Source organism: Camelus ferus, chromosome 7, assembly GCF_009834535.1.
Source record: "Camelus ferus isolate YT-003-E chromosome 7, BCGSAC_Cfer_1.0, whole genome shotgun sequence".
NCBI lineage: Eukaryota > Metazoa > Chordata > Mammalia > Artiodactyla > Camelidae > Camelus > Camelus ferus.
In genome coordinates, this window is record NC_045702.1 from 38,751,425 (window position 1) to 38,773,179 (window position 21,755).

The following is a 21,755-nucleotide window of genomic DNA, read 5'->3' on the forward strand; positions in this document are numbered from 1 at the left end:
GAGCTACGATACAAACCCAACCAAGAGCGTGCCTCTAAGTCTTTGTTTTCATCATTTGGCCTCTCCAGGCCACATCTTCTGTAAAATTTCCTCCCACCCTAAGACCAGAGTCAGGCCTTAGCTCTCAAATCCACTGTATGTCCTCTGTATATCTTCTATGAGAGCACTTCACACATGGTTTGACAACCTTAATTGTGCATCTCCTGCACCAGACTAAGGATTTTGTCTTACTCTGGTTTGTATCTTCCATGATTAAGCATGATCACGAGAACAATTAGGGTTTTCTGTACATGTTTATTCAGTAAATAAATAAATACAAAATACATGCATAAGAAAATCAGAGAAACTGAATGAATATCAAGGATCAAAGGAGAAAACTCTATATGGAGAGGGAATCTAGGACCAAGGACAGATAGATGGATAGATGGATGGACAGAGAGATTATCTACTTATTGTTTTGAACTATCTATCAAATGTGGGCTGATCCCCACTCCATTAACCAAAAGACCAAAACAAAAACAAAAAGAGGGAGGGAAGAGGAGGAAAAGAAGTCAACACTGAGCATCTATTATTTGTCAGCCATGCTAAATGCTTATGTGTAATATATGTCACTTGAGTAGCCAAAAAGGATATTTCCTTGCTAGAGAGTCTGAAAAAATAATCGCAATGTTTCACAAAGGCTGGAAGAAAAACTGTCCAGAGAATAACAAAAAGAGAAATATGAAAAGAAAAAATGAGTACACTAATCTAATAAGAAATTGATAGTGAATATTTCTGGAAATTGTGGGTGTGTGTTTAAATTCATGTGAGTGAAAAACTGAAACAGTATATGCTATGTATACTGAGGCTTTTATTTTCTAAAAACCCTGTAAGGATAAAATGGGATCATATAAGTGATGCTGGAAAGGTTAGAATAGAACTTAAATGTTAATGACTGTCATCATTCTGGAGCCAGTAAACACTTCTGTCCCAAAACTCAAAGATAAACCCTCCTGGCAGGTGATACTTCTCCTAACTTTCATGAAAACAAAACCAGTCATTTATCAGCTGGGCCCTGTTCGTTACTACTGAAGGCTGTTCAGGTAAGTATATCTAGCAAAAGTCTGAGTAAGTTACAACAATTGGTTCTTTATTTGATATCTATTGTCAGGTAAAGATAAAGCCAAACAGGCCATAAAACAAACCTGTTTTTACGGGAACAAGGCAAGGCTGAGGTAAAGTGGCTTTTTATGTACAAGAAAATGGGCTTAATGTGCTCAGGACATGATGTTTATAAAAATAAAGACTTGGGGCATACAGTGAACTTCCATTTTGCTAGTGAGAAGAACTTACTATCATTTAGTTCTACCAGCAAAACTACTTTTTTTTGAAACTAATGTGCTTATAGTCTTTCTCCCAAATATGAGTACAAAATATCTTGGCCCAAAGTGGTCATTTTAGAATTAAAGAAACCATCCTTCTCACACACACACAACTTTCAGTAAATAGTAGATAAACGTTTTCTTTGAAGACTGTGATCAGTGACTAGCTGTAGGTATAAAACCACTTGGTATGGTTACTCACCAATATTTTTTTAAAAAATCTTTACTTTTTCCAAAGGTTCTATCCTGAATGATATAGGTAACAATGCAGAGGGTGTGAAACCTCTAACCCTCCAAGTTACTGAATCATGGGTCTCAACAACATTCATGGAAACCCTTAGCCTATAAGACTGAAAAAGTCCAAAATTATCTTAGCATCCTGGTTGAATCCATCCCCCTATATGTTTGAATTGGAATGATTTCTGCTGCACCTCTTCCAGCTATTTCTAGAAGAGACAAATGAATAACCCTCATCTGCCAGTTTTATCCATAAAAATTTTCCCCTCAATGACAACTTCCCAGGACACTCTGTTTCAGTCTCTTGTGGGATTCTTTGATGTTTTCTCTGGTCTCTTATGAACAGCATATAGGTATCCACCACTTAAAAAAGAAAAACAGTCTCATCTGGGAACATAATGAATAGCAATCATTTAGGATACAAAAAAGTAGTCTTTCTTACTTCTTGATTACTCCCCAACTTCATTTCTACCTACTTCCACGAACTTACTTCTAAAGTGCCTACAATTATATTATGTGGATGCTAAATACACATGTTAAAAAATTGTCAAGTTTTTCAACTTCTGGCCAATGCCACATGATTAGCTTTATGTTCTCAAGTGATCACCCAGTAGACCTGTCATCAATTGACCACATTATCTGCATGAACTGAGCTTCATAACAGAAAGCCATCTGTAGTTAGACTCTTGGGGCTTCAGTTCCAGCTGCACAATTGTGTGGTCTTAGGCAAAGAACCTAATCAATGGAAGCCTCTATTTAGTCACCTAAAAAGTAGGGGAATAATTGTACTTACTTTGGGATTTTTGAAAAGATTAAATAAGATAATCTACATAAAGACATGCCAGGCATACAAAGATAGCTAAAAAATGTTAGCGACTTTTATTTTAAATCAGAAATAAATTAGTTAAAAGAATATTAAAATGAATATAGTATGTTCATGTATGACTGAAGCATTTATGCTATACACCAGAAATTAACATAACATTGTAAAATGACTATAATTTAAAGTGTGTATATATATATATACATATATATATACGTGTATATATATATGTATATATATATATATATATACAAGAAATAAATTAATTAAAAACCGATAGCAATTAAGTTTTACTGCATTTCTGGTATTTCAATTTTGAGTACTGACACACAAAAGAATGCTCTTCATTAAGAATACAACAGCTACAAAACAAACACTATGGACTAACTTTCTGGTTGCTGTTGTTGTGTCCCAAATGAATGAAACTCATCCAGTTGTACATAAACTGCTTAGTTTTAAAATTTTAAACAAACATTTGCCTTAGAGTGAAGAGGTTGAGGGAATTGGGTAATTCTCTAATCTGTCTTAAAAAGCTTGGCTGACATTTTATTTTTTTTTTTAAAACCACCATCAAGAGTACTGGGCAGCTCACTAACACTCTATTGAAAAGGATTCTGAAGTCTGGTTGTTGTCCAGGCCATCTCATAATTTAACTTCTCTTCACTCAATCATTAAAATGACAGGTAACATCCCTGCCACTGTTGAAACTCTTTTATGTTTGAAGCTCAAATTGATGGGAAACAAACCTCAGTGCTTCAGGACAAGGCTGGGGCCAAAACTTCCAAAGAGTGTAATAAATATATTCAAACTCTTAACAGTTTAGAAAATAAATTTCACTTGCATGACACAAATAAATAAAACCAATTTGAGATGGTGAATAGTTTGGTGACTTGTGCATGTTAGGAACAAGACAAACATACTGTCCTGTTCCATCTCAGAGAGAATAGGGTCTTTTGTCCTGGCTTCTTTTCAGCTCATAATGAAGTGTTTCAGAGAATGAAGTGGTTAGTCTTTGGAGGCCCCTGAAGGACAGGATGAGTTCCAAGCTAAACACTGAAAAAGATGGCCCCTCAAAAATTTCCCACTTTTATTAGGGATTTCAAATAGGAATACCTAACACTAAGATTTTCAAGCTGTTAGGACTTAGGGCCAAAGAGCGAGCTTGAGTACCCTGAACCTGGAGAAACAGACGCCCTGCAGACTGGTGGGAAAGCAGAGTCTGCAAAAGGTGGTGACCTAAAGCCGGGCTGAATTCCTTCCTTTGAACACTGAGGATTTTCATGTTTTGTTACTTTTAATGCATACTTCCTCCAGGCTTTACTCCAATGCTTCATACTAGATCTTGCATATGCTTTTTCTTTGCTAAGTATACTCTGAATCCAGATGGAAGACTATACCATTTCCCTTTGTCCCAGATGTAGGAAATATGAAAGCTTATATATTGATAGGGAATAGATTTTAACAGCTCATGAATCTCAGAACATGGCTATGATGAGTTCTTCCTAAAAGGCAATGCAACATAAAAACAGAAATTCCTACCTGAAACCCTGTAATATTTTGTTGCAGGCTGTAGCACAAGAGATTGTGCAAGGTAAGTAGTAACATACTCTACTTCCTTTATGATTTCTGGCTTGTCTTCTAGTACTTGCCAAAACTAGACTACAGTATTTTAGCAGAGTTTTTCACCAAAAGAGAAACACGCAGAGAAGTGCAAAAACAGTCTTAAAGAGCTAGCACAAGCAGACAACTATCGACCTGTGAAAGAAAGAAGCAATCCCTGGCACTGTCTTGCTCCACACCAGGCCACAGCTGAACAATTATTATTATTGCTGGGACCTGGAGGACATCTTGTTTGGGAGCTGTCTGGCATGGTAGGGGAGAATGGACGTCAGAGTCAGGAGGCCAACTTACTCATACCTCCTACCAGCTCTGTCCCACCCTGGCTCTGCAACCTTGGGCAAAATGCTTGAAATTGCTAAGCTTCAGTTTTCTCTATATAGTGTGGTAATAGCTTCCCTCCTTATTTCAGGGTTGATGTGAAAATCAAACATGATAACTTATGTGAAAGCACCATAATAATACAAAATTATTACAAATAATGACACTAAAAAAGTGACAGGGCAAAGATATGTCAGAAAGTTAGAATCAAGCTTTAAGACTTTTTAGAAAGGGGACATTCCTTTAAGGCTTTCGACATACTGAGGAACTGTTTCATGCAACGTGATTGAATCCAGGCACAAGAGCACCACTCTTATTCACCTTCTAAAAAGTTGAAACGAAGACTGAGCCAACAGAGAGCATGTAGCATCAATTCTTCTCTGTCCTCCTCTACTTGGGAGAGGTTGGAATATCTATTTTTTTAAATAATTTCATTTTTTTAAAAGACAAATATTTACCAGCCTGAAGTCCTAGAGTTCAGAGTGGTTAATCATCCTATCACCAGCCCTGTTCAAGTCAGATAAGGTTATACAACAAGAGAAGCCAGATAAGCAACCCATTTTTGAATAGAGATCATTTCTTTTTAATTAAGAGTAGGAAACAAACCCAAGCTGTAACTTCAAGAAATGGTGTTTAAAACCTGCATATTTTAAATTTGAAAATAACAATCAATTCACTGCCTAAAGAAAAGAAAAAGATAGTTCAAAAATGTTCTTTCAAGTTTTCTTTTTAAATAGTCTTTCCACCAAACTATAACCCCTAGTAAAACTATGTATTCTCTATGACTCCCAGTACAATAGATATTCTTCCCTATACCAGAAATTACTAGGGTTACTTGTGTGGTCCCAGAGGATCTCTGGCTCTGTCACCAAAGACGGCAGGAAAAGAAAAAAAGGTATCAGCCAAAAATCTTCCTGCCTGTGCTCCCAGGATCTTATACAATTAGTTGACCAGACTTCTAAACAAGTATGTGACACTGAATGAATTCTTTCAGTTCTCTGGTTCTTGTTTTCTTCTCTGAAATTGTACCTACTTCATTGAGAATAAGGAATAAATGCTTTAATATGCGTAAGGTGCTTAGAAAAGTGCCTGGCACATAGTAAACACTATTTAGGTATGTGCCACACACCATTAACAAAGGGTTGGTAGGAAGCAAGAAGCAAAGGTTGCAACAAAAACTGGAACTTAAAGGTTAGATTCGAAATTAACTTCTTATAATTACTATTTGAAAAAAGTTTCCCAATTACATGCTGGGGTTTTATGATTGTAAAAGAAAAGACAACGTGGTGTAGGCAGGGGAAGCATGTGATCAGGTATTTGGAGACCTGGGTTCTGATCACAGCTCACTGCTAAACATCTTTGTGATACCAGGCAAGCCTCTGGGTACTGGAACCTTGCGTGCACAGTGGAAGATTTGGAGTAGACAGTCTTCACGGCCCGTTTCTGCTTTAATATTCTACGAGTAAACCATCTGAAACCAGTAAAGGACATCATCATCACTACAAATGCTAGCACTAAAGACCTCAAGCTAGGTGCAGATAGCATTGCACATGTAATGTGGGAACAACTGCATAGCCAATCTTCAACTATTTAGGAGTTACTGCTCTCACACGTGGCTTTTTTCTACTTCTAGGCTACTGGCATCTTGACCATTTTACTGTTCACTACCACCTCTACCAGAGTATATGAGCGATAAAAAAATAAAGTAGAACAAATCCATCAGTAATGCCACTAGTGAATTTCGTTGATAAGGTCTTACTGAAAAAAACAGCTAAAAGTTCCTTCTATTTCTAGTTTGCTAAAAGCTTTTATTATGAATAAATGTTTAATATTAAATGTATCTTATGTATCTACAAATGATCATTTATTTTTTCTTGTTTGTTGGCATATTGCTTTTGGATTTGGTGTCATAATTAGGAAAATTTCCTCCAATCCCAGGTTATAGAGGAAGTTATATTTTATTTTTTCTTCCATAGTTACACAGTTTCACTGTTTCAAAACTCAGTTTAGAATTTGAGATGCCATCTTAAGGTACACTCAACTTCAATATGCAGTTAAATTTGTTGCATTAGTCTATTGTTTATTCATGTTCCAATATTACACTTCTAGTTACAAAATATATTTTATTGTTTGGTAGGGCTAGTCCCTTCTTCTTTGGCTCTTCTTTTTTAGCGTTTTTCTAGTTTTATTGTTTATTATTTTTTGCTTGTTTATTATTTCAAATAAACTTTATGATCAATTTGTTTGGCTCCAAGGATGGGAAGGAAGAAAAATCTGATATTATTTTGAGGAGAGAAAGCACACTAAATTAACAAATTAACTTAAGGAGAACTGACATCTTTATACATTGAGTTTCTGTATCCAAGAGTATGGTATATATTTCCAATTTTTCATGTCTTCTTCGTGTATTTCAGTAATATTTCATAATTGTTCTCATTTATCACATTGTAAATTGAGACATAAAACAGAATGCATAGATCTTGTGCATAGTTTGGTAAATTTTGGCAGTAGTTTCCATCCATGTAATCACTACCTCAATCAACACAGAACACTTCTCTCAACTTAGAAAGTTCCCTCTTGATCTTTCCAGTCTCCTTACTTTCCATATCCAGGGGCAAACATGGTTCAGATTTCTATCACTATATACTAGTTTTGACTATTTTTTCTTTTTTTTTTTTAACTTTGTATAAATGAATCACACAGTACATACTTTTTTGTGCCAACCTTCTTTTGCTCAACATAATGCTTTTGAGATTTATCTATGTTCTCTGTGAATCAGCAATTCATTCCTTTTATTGCTCAATGAAAGTTTGTCAAGAAAACCATAGAAGTGCACTTCTCAGTGCCTCATATTGGAGGTACATGATGTTGATAGATAGGTCTTATTGCAAGTGACATTAACTGTGATCATTTGGTTAAGATGGTATCTACAAGTTTTCTCTGCTGTAAAGTAATATTTCCCCCTATCTAATAAATAAAAATATTGGGGGAGGTTATATCTTAGAGATATGCAAATACCCTGTTTCTCTTCAAGCTTTCTCCCATCAATGTTAGCATCCACTGGTGGATCTCATCTGAAATAACTATTATTGTTTTGTTTGCCTCATGGTGATTTTGTATTTCCCTCACTCCTTCTACATTTATTAAATAGAATTTTACTGTAAGGAAGAGCTGTCCCTTTCCCTCCATTTATTTATTCAATTATGTATTTATGTCAATATGGGTTCATGGATACTTATTCTGTGGGTTACAATCCAATACTATCATTATTTACTTTGTTGCTCAAAATTGTTCCAGCTTTGGCTGTTGGAGCTCCTTGAGGCTGGTTTCTCTGTCTTTTAAACATGTTTTCAGGCTTTCTGGCATAAGATACTCCAGGCTCATCTTGTGTTTTCTTGCCTCTGGTCTGGAATCAACTACTTCCCTAAGGAGCATTGGTTCTTTTTTTGGTTGTTGTTCAAGTTTTAGAAATTTAGATGTTTTTGTCTTGGAGATGAAAGGGCTAGTACTGTTTATTTTTAATGTAAAAATCTCTTGCATTTGGATTTACTTTGAATCTTGAGAAATGCTTTTCCACAAGCAGGACAATACTTATGACAGAGAAAGAAAGCAGAAGATAAAGCAGATAAAGCTACTTTTTAAGATAAGCATGTATTACCTACATAATTAGCCTTGTTCCTTTTATTAAAGATGGTAACCAAAACCTAGGCACTAGGAATGCTTACTCCTGCCACTATGTCATCGCTTTCAGGCCTTCTCAGCAAACACAGCAGGGAATATTATGCATACTAAACACATGCACACGTGCTTGTGCACACACAGATCTGTTTTATTTTTGTATCCGTGTATCTGTATATAGGTTTATAAACAGATATATAGTAAAAACCGTGAGTTCATACTACTACCTGTGATTTCAGTCCAATACTACAGGATTCCCCCTACCATAATCTCTTTGTTTAACTTCGTACACATATACAGCAGTTTCGGAATTGACAATCCATACCTGTTCAAGAAATACAAACTTGAGTACTGTAATTGCTCTTAGCTTCACAATATTCAGACAAAATACTTATCCAAAATTACCCAGGTTAGTGCTTTTCTTTCCCACTCTCTGCAGTGCAGATAGCTATTAATTCACAATAGAGTTAGGCTCATCTGCTATATTTTGTATGACATTTTGGGTTCTAGTTATTTTCAGAGAGTGAGTATATTAAAGGTTACTCTGGTTCCAGTAGTCAAGGTAATATACAAAGGGAGTTCTTGGAAAATAATTTGTCCCTCCTCATCCCTGCTATCACGTTCCCAGTTCCCCACTTCTTTCTACCCCTTTACCATTCACTCCCTATAGGTAACCAATCTCTTTAGTTCCTGGTTTATCCTTCCTGTATTTGTTTTGCACAAATGAGCAGACACAGGTATATTTTCTTATATACCTTCCTTCTTACCTTAAGGGAAGATTACCATAATACTATTCTACATTTTACTTTTTTACTTAACAGTATATATACTGTTCAACATGTTTTGAAGTTAAGTTCTCATATGAAATTAGAAGAGAGATTCTGAAACTGAGGGAATATATGATACATGATGATATTGGCAAAACCACCATGGAAATAGTAAGGAACAGTCATAATAATTCATTTATACATTAAGTTCAAGAAATACTTTTCAAGCATACACTATATTCTGGGAACCAGAAGTTTCAACATCTTTAACCTTAAGGAATTTACAGTCTAGAGGGGAAAGCTGAGAGTAAAAAGGCAATTCTAATACACTAGGAAAACAGCTATAGTAAGGGTAAGCCATAAGGGTACACAGCAGAAACACAAAACCTTGATTTAGTGAACGAAAGGAAGTGAGGATGTCAGAGCTTCTGGAGGAGATATCATGCAAGCTGAGATGTGAAGGTCAGCTGGAAACTGGGCAAAAGTAGTAAGGCAGGAAGAGATAGGCACTCCAAAGACAAGACTATGTCCAAATGTTTAGAGTAAAGAGAAAAATCCAGCTTGTTCATGTAATGGAATGGGAGACAAGGTTAGAAAAGAAGGCAATGATGAGATCATGAGGTGATGAAGGGCCTGTTACTATGGTGAGGAATTTGGACTTAATCCTAGAAACTATGGAAGCCACTGAAGTTAAGATTTAAGCCAAGGGGTTTCTTTCTACATGGTCTGAAATGAAATTTTAAAAAAGAGTACTGAAGAAGAAAGAGGAAAAGAGAACAGGCTGCTGCAACAAGACAAATGTAGTAATAGTGATGGCCTGGAGTAAGCCAGTGTCAATGGAGATAGAGAGAAATGGTTTGAGATGAGATTTTATGCATTAAATGTATTCTAGTTTGGGCAGCTATCTAGGTGGTAGTATAATTCTGAGATATGAAATACAAAGAGAAGTAGGCTTGGGGTAGGGTGGAATGTGGAAGATGATGGCTTCAGTTTCTGAAATGTTGAGCTTAAGGTGCATATGTCACATTTAAGTGGAGAAGGCCAAAAAGGTTGGATATGTGGATCTAGAGCTTGGGAGAATGTGGTGAGGATACAAGTCTGGAAGGCATCAGCATATGGAAAGTAACTAGTGACAGAAATTAAAATTAGCCAGTAAGTGAGAAGAGAGCCAAACACAGAACCTGAAGGAATATCAACTTTTCAGGCCAAGTAAAGGAAGAGAAGCTCAAAAAGCAGGCTGAGGAGCAGCCAATGAGATGAGACAACCAGGAAAGAGCAGTGCCATGAAACTTGTGGGAAAAATTACTTCAAGGAGTGAGTAATGGCCAACAGCATCAAATGCTGCTCAAGGCTGAGAAAGATAACAAAGGAGATGATTTCAGAAAAGTTTGACTTTGAAAGGAGAAAGAAATGGCAACAGCTACTGAGAGTCCTGGGATCCAGGGAAATATACGTAATAGTAAATGTACGTATTTACAACAGAAGAAAGGGAGAGACTCAGCTGAGTTTGAATGCTGGTGGGAGAGGGGATGAATTTACATATTTTCAGGTCAAATAAAGAGCACTGTATCATCAGATGGAAAGAAAAAGCATAAAGGTGTGGTCTCAGGTAGGTTCATCCTAAGTACTTAATAAAGAACCAACTGGATCTGATTTAGAGATCCCTTAAGTAACACACATCTAATTAAATCTACATCAGGCTTCCATTCTGAAGGGTAGCAGAACCTGAGTAGCATTTCTGTCTTCTCTTCCCTTTATAGCCCTTACTATCCTACTGTATCACCACCTGGGAGGAACTTACAACCTGGGGAAATTAAGTTCTTCATTTTTCTTATGTTCTTAAATTGTAGCTGTTTATATTCTTAACATAAAGGATCTAATATTTGTTCTTGTAATTTTCTTTGGAAAAATGTGTCTCTAATTTGTCAAATGTACATTCTTCTTCAATGAAATTTTAAGCCAATTTAGAATCTTTCATTTGAAAGTTTTGTCTTTATATTAATAACATATGTATTTTATAGCTTTTTGGCAAAAATGTACTGTATACATACAGTAATGACTCACTAATTCACCTTGTTTAAAAAAAAAGATAGCATTTTGATAATAACCAGAGCTATAAAAATAGCAAACAAGTGTTTAAATTTGAAAGACACTAATTCTTTTCTCTATACCTTCCAAATCATAGATACTACTTTGAAATAAATAAAACAACAGAGCAACTTCTCTTTAATTTTTTTGAGGAGGTCCTTATTAGAAATATTTGGCTCTCTTTATTAAATGGAAACTTTAAGACTGATGTTACACTCAAAATTTACTCTCTTCCAGGAAATAACTTGTCATTAGAATTTAAATATATATATTATATATACACACACACACATGCATATATACACACAATATATATACATGTATATATTACAGATGTATAATACATAGAGAGAGAGATGCACACACATACATATATATTGCAATGTAAGATCTCTCAAAATTAGCAAAGTGTAGACATCTTTTTCAAAAAAACATTACTGCTTATCTGTAGCATTTATTCATCACCAATCTAACATTATGCCAACATCTTAGCAATAATGAGAACCAATCCTTCTCATCAGTGTGTATCAATATTGTGTCTCTATATATATATGAACAGGTGAAGCATAAAGTGGAGTCTGTGACCCATAAGGCAGAAATCAACAGACTCAATGTTTAAAGGAAACAAACCTAAATAGACATCTGAAGATAAAACTGGTCCAGATGTTATCTGCAGACCACACTCCCTGTGTTTTTTCCCAATAATAAATAAGCGATACAAGTCACATCCTGGGACACAGTCCCTTCCACTTCCCACCTTTTGCCTATATAAACAAACACTCTGTAACTGCTGTCTAAGAAGTGTTCTAATTTATAAATAGCTATATTTTAGAATCATATTTACAACAGATACGTCATCTGGGGAGCTGATAGCCTTAATGCTTTATATTGATCTGGGCTCTGCTTTCAACCCTAGTTGAATTCTGGTTGCTATCCAAGTCTCCAAGTCAGCCCTGAGGATGGGCTGTTAAAACTTTAGTGATGGCATGCATGTCTTTCTCCTTCACTGGCAAGAGAATACCCACAACCTGGCAGCTCTGAATTAAATATAGAATTTAAAACAATTTCTGCTATCTTAATGCATCATGCAAAAAATAAAAAAGACAGGGATCAAAAGAAAGAACAGAAGAAAATAAACTACTGACTAGCATCATTTTGTTGACTGTAACAGATTTAGTAAGGAGAAAGTCATTAGGTGGTACTGATGCATTTTCTGACAGCTCACCAAGGTACTAGCCTATTTGTCTTTAAGTCATATTTTCCTGAAACTCTACTAGGCAACTTATGTGACAAGATCAGGCTTCCTCAGACCAAATAGGCATACGTAGTGGGTCAGAAATGACTCAAAGTTAGAGAGACTAGAAAGCAGGGCAAGTGGTAAAAACAGAGGTCTTTCTACATGGAACTATTTCAAATACAGTAGGAAGGGCAGAGGACAAGAGGATTTATAGAGCATCTACTAAGAGCCAGATACAAGGTTAAGGTACTTTATGCATGTTATCTTTTTTGATATTTCAATATTTTTGTAAATTAGGCATTACAGTCATCATTATAGAAACGACACTGGAGCAAATGATATATAATTACTTGGTAGAATCTGGATTTAAACAGGATCACCCAACACCAACCTTTTAGCTTTTTCCACTTCTCCACGTAGCCTCACCCATCACACAACACAAATATTTCCTTCTGATGTTATATCTACACTGCAGGTCTACAGCCAGAGATTCCTAAGTGTTAGTTCCAAAAAATCAATACAAATCATTCTTTACCTCAAAAAGAGAGATTATCTCCCAGCAATGAGTTCAGTTTTTGGAGAAACAGGCTGGATCTGCTTTCAATCTCAAATGCCTGGTAAGGCAACATAGAAATATTTGTGAGATTGTTATTCTCATCATAGTATGAGCACACATTACATTTTCACCTCTTTTCCAGAAGAAATTGATCAGGGTTTTAGTGTAACAGCCAAGAATTTCTTTATGTAATCTTCCATGGCAGTTTTTAGAACATCTGATGCAAAAAGGAATAAATCATTTTCAATCATAATAATCATAATAAAAGAAAAAAATCATCATGAATTGAGCATTTCTTGTGGGCCAGGTTCTGTGCTGTCTTCCATACACTATCTCAATCAGTCTTCACAATGGTACTATCGTATCAGTTGAGGAGACAGGCTCAGAGGGTTAAGTTACTTGCTCAAAATCACGTGGCAAATAAGTGGTAGACAAGAATACAAATCTATGCTGGCCTGCCTCCATCTATCATGCTCCAAAAACACATCACTTCCAACTAATTATATGTTGCTTGCCTTATATTAAAATGCCTTCCAATATTAAAATGTCTGAGGTGAGAGTTACAAATATGATACAGGGACGCAGGGTGAATAGTATAAGGCTAGAACTATAGCAGATAAGTTACACTATGGTAATGTAAGCATAAAAACATCTCTCTCTCTTTCTTTCTCTCTCTCTCCTTCCCTTGTCCTCTCCCTCCCTCCCTCTCTCATTTGCCAGTAAAACGAAGAGAGGAGACAACTTAAAAGAACAAAATCTTTATCTTTAAGTAGGACACAGTGACAAAATAAAATATATTTTTTAAATTAATGAATTCCAGGCAAGATTTTTTTTAAATCTTTCAAAGCTAAAATGAATAAAGCATAAGTTCCAGTAAGTATTTGGTCTAATTGGCAACAACATACTGAGATCTGAAGTTTTAAGCTAGCTTCTTTCTCAGACACTCCAATCATGCAATAAGGCCCACATTGTTCAAAGAAGCTCTTACTTTGCATCTCCTGACTCTGCTTTAGCACCAAATGCAGATTGGCACAGATATTATATTGCACTCCTACTCAGACATTCCTTCCCTTCGCCATCATTTACAGTATGCACTGCAGCTAAACTGAAACCGTACGTGCAACTCAATAGGCATAGAAGATTGAGTTATTCACATGAGAATCAATTTTACACTAAACTAAAATATAAAGTTGCTTTTAAAGTGCTGGATAAGAGTCCCAAAATACACACTATTTCTTTGACACAAAAGCACCACACTGTCTCTCTCCTAAGATAGAGGGTTTTTGTAAAATAGACAGTAAAAATGTTATCAAAATTCAATTTTCTAATCAATGCCTTGATTTCAAATCAGAATAATGTCAGAATCAACTCAAATAGAATGACTTTTTCCACAGAGATTTGACCTCCTAAGTTTGTGATGATTGCAAATTCTTTAAAAGCAGTCTCTTAGGATGACAGCTATAGGGTGACAATGAATTAAAAGGAAACAACTATTACTAATCCTAACAATAAATCTGTTGGATTTCAGGTTCCAGTGGTCTTTACCTTGGTTTAAAATTGAAATAAAGTCTATAGATGCCTTAAAATCTGACAGCCTAAATCTAGGTAAGTATATATATATACTTGCAAATTATTTGAGTATTGATTTAAACTTGTCATTTTGACACTAAAGATGACACCACACATCTGGAGCTCTATTTTGATAGTATTTCTGATTTACACATCTAAGATCCATTGCAATTGCCTAGGCCTTACTGATGTAAATCAAAAAATACACTCCATAATAATAATCACACTTTTATTCATGCTTTCCATTACGTCAACAACATGGCACCAAAAAGGGCATATTTTTGTTGTGTAAAAATATTAAGAATGTCTCCTCTCTATCTGGCATAAATCTTAGCAATGTTCTCTTAGTGAGGCAGGAAGCCCCATAAAAAGACCAGTAGGACCCCCAAGCAGGGCCACTACTCTACTGCCAGCACCATCCAGTTCCCTGGCCCAGAGGCTCTAGCTCACTTTTTGCCTCTGAAACAGCTTGCTTACCCCTAAAATTCTATTGGTTCCCTGAGCTCACTCCTGATTGGTTATTTCCCTCACTCCTGATTGGTTATTTCTCTCCCTCCTGATTGGTCTATTTCTACAAAGCTTGTTCTTAGTTGGTCAATTTTTGTTATACTTTATTTGCATATGATGTTGTATGTGTAAACTGGCAGCCTATAAAGGCCTGTGTAAACCTACAGATGGGGTCCAGAGCTTGGAGTGTTAACTCCTCTGGGCCCACTGGCGTAATAAACCTGAGTTCTCCAACTCTCCGGGTGCTGCTTGGTCTCTCACCCGGATCCAGGTTGCTGTCACAACTGAGCTGTAACACCAAGCTATAACACTGAGCTGTAACACATTTTTCCACAAAAGTTCAGCAGTCTACCCAGGAAATAAAACTAAAAGCAAAAATAAACAAATGGGACCTAATTAAACTTACAAGCTTTTGCACAGCAAAGGAAACCATAAGCAAAACAGAAGGACAACCTATGGAATGGGAAAAAATATTTGCAAAAGATGAGGCTGATAAGGGCTTAATTTCCAGAATTTCATAAACAGCTCATACAATTTAATAACAAAAAAAAACAAGCAATCCAATCCAAAAATGGGCAGAAGATCTAAACAAGCAATTCTCCAGTGAAGACATACAAATGGCCAGTAGGCACATGAAAAAATGCTCAATATCGCTAATTATCAGAGAAATGCAAATCAAAACTACAGTGAGGTGTCACTTCACACCAGTCAGAATGGCCGTCATTCAAAAGTCCACAAACGATAAATGCTAGAGAGGGTGTGGAAAAAAGAAAACCCTCCTACACTGTTTCTGGGAATGTAGTTTGGTGCAGCCATTATGGAAGATAGTATAGAGATTCCTCAAAAGGCTAAAAATAGACTTACCATATGATCCAGCAATCCCACTCCTGGGCATATATCCAGAGGGACCTTAATTTGAAAAGATACCTGTGCCCCAATGTTCACAGAAGCACTATTCACAATAGCCAAGATACGGAAACAATCTAAATGTCCATCGACAGATGACTGGATAAAGAAGCTGTGGTATATTTATACAATGGAATACTACTCAGCCATAAAAAGAATAAAATAATCCCATTTGCAGCAATATGGATAGAACTGGAGACTGTCATTCTAAGTGAAGTAAGCAAGAAAGAGAAAGAAAAATACCGTATGATATCACTTATATGTGGAATCTAAAAAAAGAGACAAGTGAACTTATTTGCAAAATAGAAACAGACTCATGGACATAGAAAACAGACTTATGGTTATGGCAGGGAAAGGGGGTGGGAAGGGATAAATTGGGGGTTCAATATTTGCAGATACTAACTAATATATATAAAATAGATAAATAACAAGTTTATAGTGTATAGCACAGGGAACTATATTCAATATCACGTAGTAACTTATTGTGAAAAAGAATATGTAAATGAAAAAAAATAAAGAAGAAGAAATTGACACATTGTAAACTGACTATACTTCAATTATATATATACACACACATATATAATATATACAAAAAAAAAGAATGTCTCCTTTCTCATTTCTATGGTTCCTATCACTACATTTCCAAGACATTAGGCTTTTTAAGTTTTTGTAGGTTAGATGTTTCAAGTTTAGTTTAGGATACAGGGCTGTGCCTTGTAACAGGGTACACACTTGATTTAGTGGAAATCAATTAATTTCATTTGAGAGGAAGATGGCATTCTGTCTTTCTGCAGATTGAAACTTTGGTCAAATGGTACCTTTTCAGAGAAGCAAGAGAAAGGAATATTTCATTTCTTTTTGAGTAGCTGTAGTTAATTTTAAATAGTCCTAAATAACAGACATGTGTATTTAAAAAGAAATCTCTCCTTAAGGAATCCTCCAAAGTGATTACTAATAATGTTTATTATCCTCTATTGCATACTATAGAGACTTAATATTCAGTTCACTAGTCATGCACATCAATTTCTTCCTTTGATTTTCAAGGGTAAATTTAAGGGCCAGTTAGATGTTCATTGAAATGCCCTATATGATATCGACACAGGTGAGACAGTATCATTAATATTAATCTTTCATTAACAGAAGAAAATATAATATTGCTTTATTCCTACTTTGACTTTGATGTTACTTTGAAGTTACATAATCTCAATAGCATCTCTGTTTATAGTCAAGGATTATTCCTAAAGACTCAGACTATGTAGAATTGTTAAGCAGTCAAATTAATAACAACTATCTTTCCACAAAGTATAGGCAGTTGCTGTTAACATGTCTATGAGGAGTCACTGAATTAACAGCAGAGCCATCAGCAGAAAGTCTTATCATACTTATATTATAAAATTGAGTCACAGTTCTTCTTATTACTGGAACGTTATACTTGTTTACTTTTTGAATTGTACTGAGACCTTACCATGGTATTTTCCTGTTTGGGGAATCACAAATTAAAGCATTTTTTTTCTGCTTCATACTTAATCACACCTATTTTCTTCCTGCTCTGCTTCCTCTTCTCTCATGTCTTACTGTTTAATTCAACTGCATTCTCATTCACACGTATCGTTATCTCCTCTCTAATTTTTAGGGAAAAGTTCCATTTTTAGGTAGTAGACACAGTTGTATTTTTAGTTTCCAGCTCATCTTCCTTTTCATATTATTCCCAAATTCTTATCTCAGTTTCCCCAAAAGATCAGTGTTCCATGAGCTGGAAATTTGTAGCTTCTGCCAACTGTAGTGGCTAGTGCCTCTAGGATCTGAGAATGGCAAGAGGAAACAAGAATACTGTCTCCTTTCCTCTTCCCTCCATCCCCTGAGCTATCCTGGTAGAGCAGTGAGTAGACCTGGGACCCAGAAACATTATAGTTGTGGCTGCATGAAATGTATGCATGAAGAAGCAAGAAATAAGACAAGAAAAACATTTCACCCTTAAGTATAAAAACGGAGAAGAGAGGGTACTGGACAATGGTAGCAGATCACTTTGAAAGAGGAATAATTCCATAACTCTAAAGCACTTCACAGTGGTGTCCACTGAATCTTTTTCAATGTGTCAAGTGGCTTACTAAATTTACAGAAATTGGTAGACTGAAAAAATAAACTGCAGGATTAAAATGACAGAATTGAAATGTACAGTTCCTAATACCTGCTGCACTAAGAATAACGAAAGTTTTAAAACAAAGAGTCTCCAAGAAATGGCAAAAGGAGAAAAACGAAAAACTGGGTCTGTTTACCACTAGAAAGAGCTGCCTGGAAGAAGTCAGATATCTTCAATTACAAATAAGGGTGAGTGGGTGCTGGTGAGTTATTTTTTATTTCCACTGAAGCCAGGACAAAAGTAAATTAGTTTAAATTGCAAAAGAAAGGATTAAAGTTAGACATTAAGGGAAAAAACCTTCCTGATGAGAAGACTGGTGAGATAATGGAACACATAACTGAGAGGACTCTGGCAGCCTATCCCTAGAGACACTTAAGGATAAACATCTATCTTTCTGGGATGGTATTAGATATACAGTGGCCTTGAATATTAAAATGGAGACTTTTAGATTTTACTTCTAATCCTAAAATACTACTGCTTTATTTAACAAGACAGACTGACTTCAGTGGTACATGCACTGAAGCTACAATGAATAGGGGAGGGGAAAGCAGGTAGCAGCACTTTTATTTTGACTTTGCTTGGGTAAAAGCAGTTCTCAGAGCACATGAATCAAAGCCTATACCCAGGTGTGGCTAATCTCATAATAGTTAATGAATGAGTTTCATGAGGATTTCAGAGTTACAGCAAGTTTGAACCATGCTCCTTCATTAAGCAAAGGGGTTGTAAACATGTCTTTTTTTTAGAAAGGGAAGCAGTCAAATTGTTTCTAATGTGATGAAGAGACTGAAGTAAGTCTGGTTATCTTGTTACTACCAAGAACAATCCAGTATGCTACCCAGACTGGTTTGGAGAAAAGCCAGTTGTTCTACAGCATTTCAGGAAAGAGATATACTCTATACACCAATCCACCCAGTACCAAGAGTCTAACATGTGAAGACCCTGTTCTAACAGCTAGGGATACCAAAGACACAAAAGACATCCTCTATCCTCAAGGAGCCCAAAGTGGGTTTGGGTTAGGGGATGCTGATCTCTATAATACAATGCAACCCCATAGAGGGTACAATGGGCAAACAGGGGTGAAGCCATGACTCAGGCAGAGATGGGTATTAGGAGTGGGGAAGAGGCAGGAATGGTCTCAGACAATATGTGAGTTGCAAAAGACCACAAGAGTCAGCAAGCTGGAATAGATAAGATGGGAATCCCAAGTGAAGGAGTTGTGTGCCTGGGGACAACGGAGACCTGAAGACAAGGAAAAATATGCTTCCTTATGGGAGCATGTAGGGGGTCAGAATGGTAGCTACCTAAGTGCCAAGTGTGAGTGGAGGGGTTGGAGACACAGAAGCCAGATCATGAAGGGACTCGTGAGCAGATAACTGGGAGTTTACTGTGAAGGCCATCAGGACTTCAGCTCTGGAGCGACATCATCAGATCACAGGCACCTACAAGGGCTGCACAAGAAACATAAATTCAGCTAGCAGCATATTGGGTGAGATGTCTCAGTACCTCGATAATGGTTGGGTCAGGTGAGCATTCAATTACCAGGCTGGTAAATCTCCTACGCCCAAGCCATAACACTATTTTTTATTGGGTTAAGCTGTTGTCTAAAGCTTCAGTTAGGCAAGCTGCTGGTTCATCCTGCTTCTATGCCCTACAGCCAAATGATGAGGTCATAATACCGTGGGCAATTCTTGGCATTCATTTCTTAAAGAAGAAAAAAAAAAAAACCTCATGGTTGGCTAACTCCATTCTTAAAGGGCAGCTTATATCACTTGCACCCTCCTGACACCAGGAATCAAAAAAGAAATTGTCAAGAGTTCCAGAGTTCTACTTTATCATCATCAAACATCCTGTGGTTTCAGAGCAATTATCATTGTGCTTTACCCATCAGCTATGCAATGTTTATTTCTGGTCTCCCACGGACACTAAAATGTTTAGGAAATCAGCTACGAAGGTAAGTGTGGCCACTGGGGACAATTCTCTTGCTGACGATCATTTTCACCAAAAGCAGGGAGCAGAGTTATGAATCATCTGTGACCACTTACGCTTAAGCTGAATACATTAAAATTTAATGGTTTCGACACAAGAAGCCAGTCGTAAGTCTGCACATCAAGGCACTAATGTGTTGGGCCTAATTGTACTGAGATGAAGTGAGTTAGGAATGCATGGCAGCCAACTATATTTTGCCGTAAAATTAAAATTACGAATCTCTAATCACAAGTGAGGATTCTTTTTTTACAATTCATTATTCATGATTTAATTCACTTTAAATTATTCATTTTCTCAAATGTTATTGCCACAGCCTTTTAAACTTTTCTGCTCCTCCACTTTCAAGTGATAAATGCCTGATAACTGAGTGGTCTCAGGCCTTTGAATACAATAAAGTGCTTTTTCAACATGCTGCTGGCTTCTGCTCACAATTACTCCAGATTATGAATGCAAGTTGGCTGTTCAAGGTTAGGACTGCCACCTTTCATTTGGTCTAAGAGATAACAAGTTCATAAAAAATGTCCTATTTCAAGGATTGTCATTTCTAGTAATACCAAAACTCTGAAACAAGGCCTCCTCTGTGATCTTGCTCCTGCCCATTTTGCCAACCCCATCTCCTGTTATTCTCCCGTCACCTTGGCCTTCTTTCCTATTTCCTTCGAATCCTTTGCCTCTTTCTGGAATGCCTACTGCTACCCCTACTCTCACCCCCAACCCCAGCAAGGGCATCTTCACACAGATGGCTCCTTCCCATCTTCCCAGTCTCACTGCAGATGACTCCTCCTCAGGAAGGTTTCCCCAGTCTCTCTTCCCCTGCTGGTTACTCTTTACCACACTACCCTGCTTACTGCCTTCATATCATTTATAGTTTGTAATTACCTTTTTTGTGTTTGTGTATTGCTTTCCTTCCCCACTGGGATGGTTGCTTTATCAAGACAGATTCTTTATCTATTTTGTTCACCACTGTACAACTAGACTCTAGTATGGTAATAGGCCCACAATAAGTACTCAGTAAAGATTTATAAAATAAATAAATTTTTAATTCCAAGAGATAATGATTAAAGTATATTTTAACCTGAAATCACCTCTAAAAGAAGTACAGTTTATCCTCAATGCTCCTCACATCTTTCTATGAACTGACTTCATGAGCCATCAAAGGGCTCTGCCTAAACCATCAGCAGAGCCATAGGTCATAACTTAGAGCTTAGAACTGTAGCTGATAGGGGGCTATATCACAGACTCACAGAGAGAAGGATACTGAGATCCTGAACAGTTAGAGGTAAAGAAAAAGAAACTGAGGTTCAGAGAGGTTGAGTGAAAAACCATTTATCTTTCTTTTAGCATCCTGCACTTCATGGAGGATCCCAGCACCTCTGGCTGCCAGGAGAATCTTTGGAAAAAAGAAAGCCTGGAAGCAGCCTGGAGCACTATCAACTTGGATCAACTCCTCAGAAATGCCACAAATCAATGTGCAGCTTAGTTTCAGTCTGAACACTCCCCTTGGATAAAGAAAGAGGACAGACACATTTTGCCCAGGATCTCCCCTCATCAGCTGCTATGATCCATCTTCACTACCTTCCTGGATAGTCTCCTCTGAACAAATCATTAACCGGACCATTTTGGTCAAAGGACATATGCTAAACGCAAAAGGAAAGGAACTAAATAGGTCAAGTTAATAAACAGTAAGTCTGTGAGTTACTGAAATATATTTTCACAATAAAAATCAAAGTCTGACTGGTACCTTTGAGCTTTTTATGCTTTCTCAAATTAAGTGATGCTTCTGGCTAGCACACAATGTGTTACTACAATAAGGAAACCTTAGATTCAGATATTAAATATGAATTAATGATGATGGTCTTTTAAGTAATTCAAAAAGCTATTCAAATGGAAACTGAGTGTATAGTATAATTACTAGATATTCTTGGCAAATGCAAATGAAAAAAAGTAAAAGATCTTTGGATA

The 21,755-nt window shown here is 36.5% G+C and overlaps 1 protein-coding gene across 19 annotated transcripts in view; it reads right to left on the minus strand.

The window, feature by feature from the left end:
* The window catches only part of BBS9 (Bardet-Biedl syndrome 9), a 622,708-nt gene that overhangs the window by 247,307 nt on the left and 353,646 nt on the right, over positions 1-21,755 (minus strand). The window contains exons 22-23 of one of the 19 annotated variants that reach the window (XR_004321418.1): positions 12,665-12,743; positions 8,265-8,362 (exon numbers count right to left, since the gene is read on the minus strand). The exons of 17 other annotated variants lie outside the window; for them this stretch is intronic. The gene's annotated coding sequence lies outside the window, so the exon portion shown is untranslated. The remainder of the gene's footprint in view (positions 1-8,264; positions 8,363-12,664; positions 12,744-21,755) is intronic. One more of the 19 variants, XR_004321419.1, reaches the window with a different exon arrangement.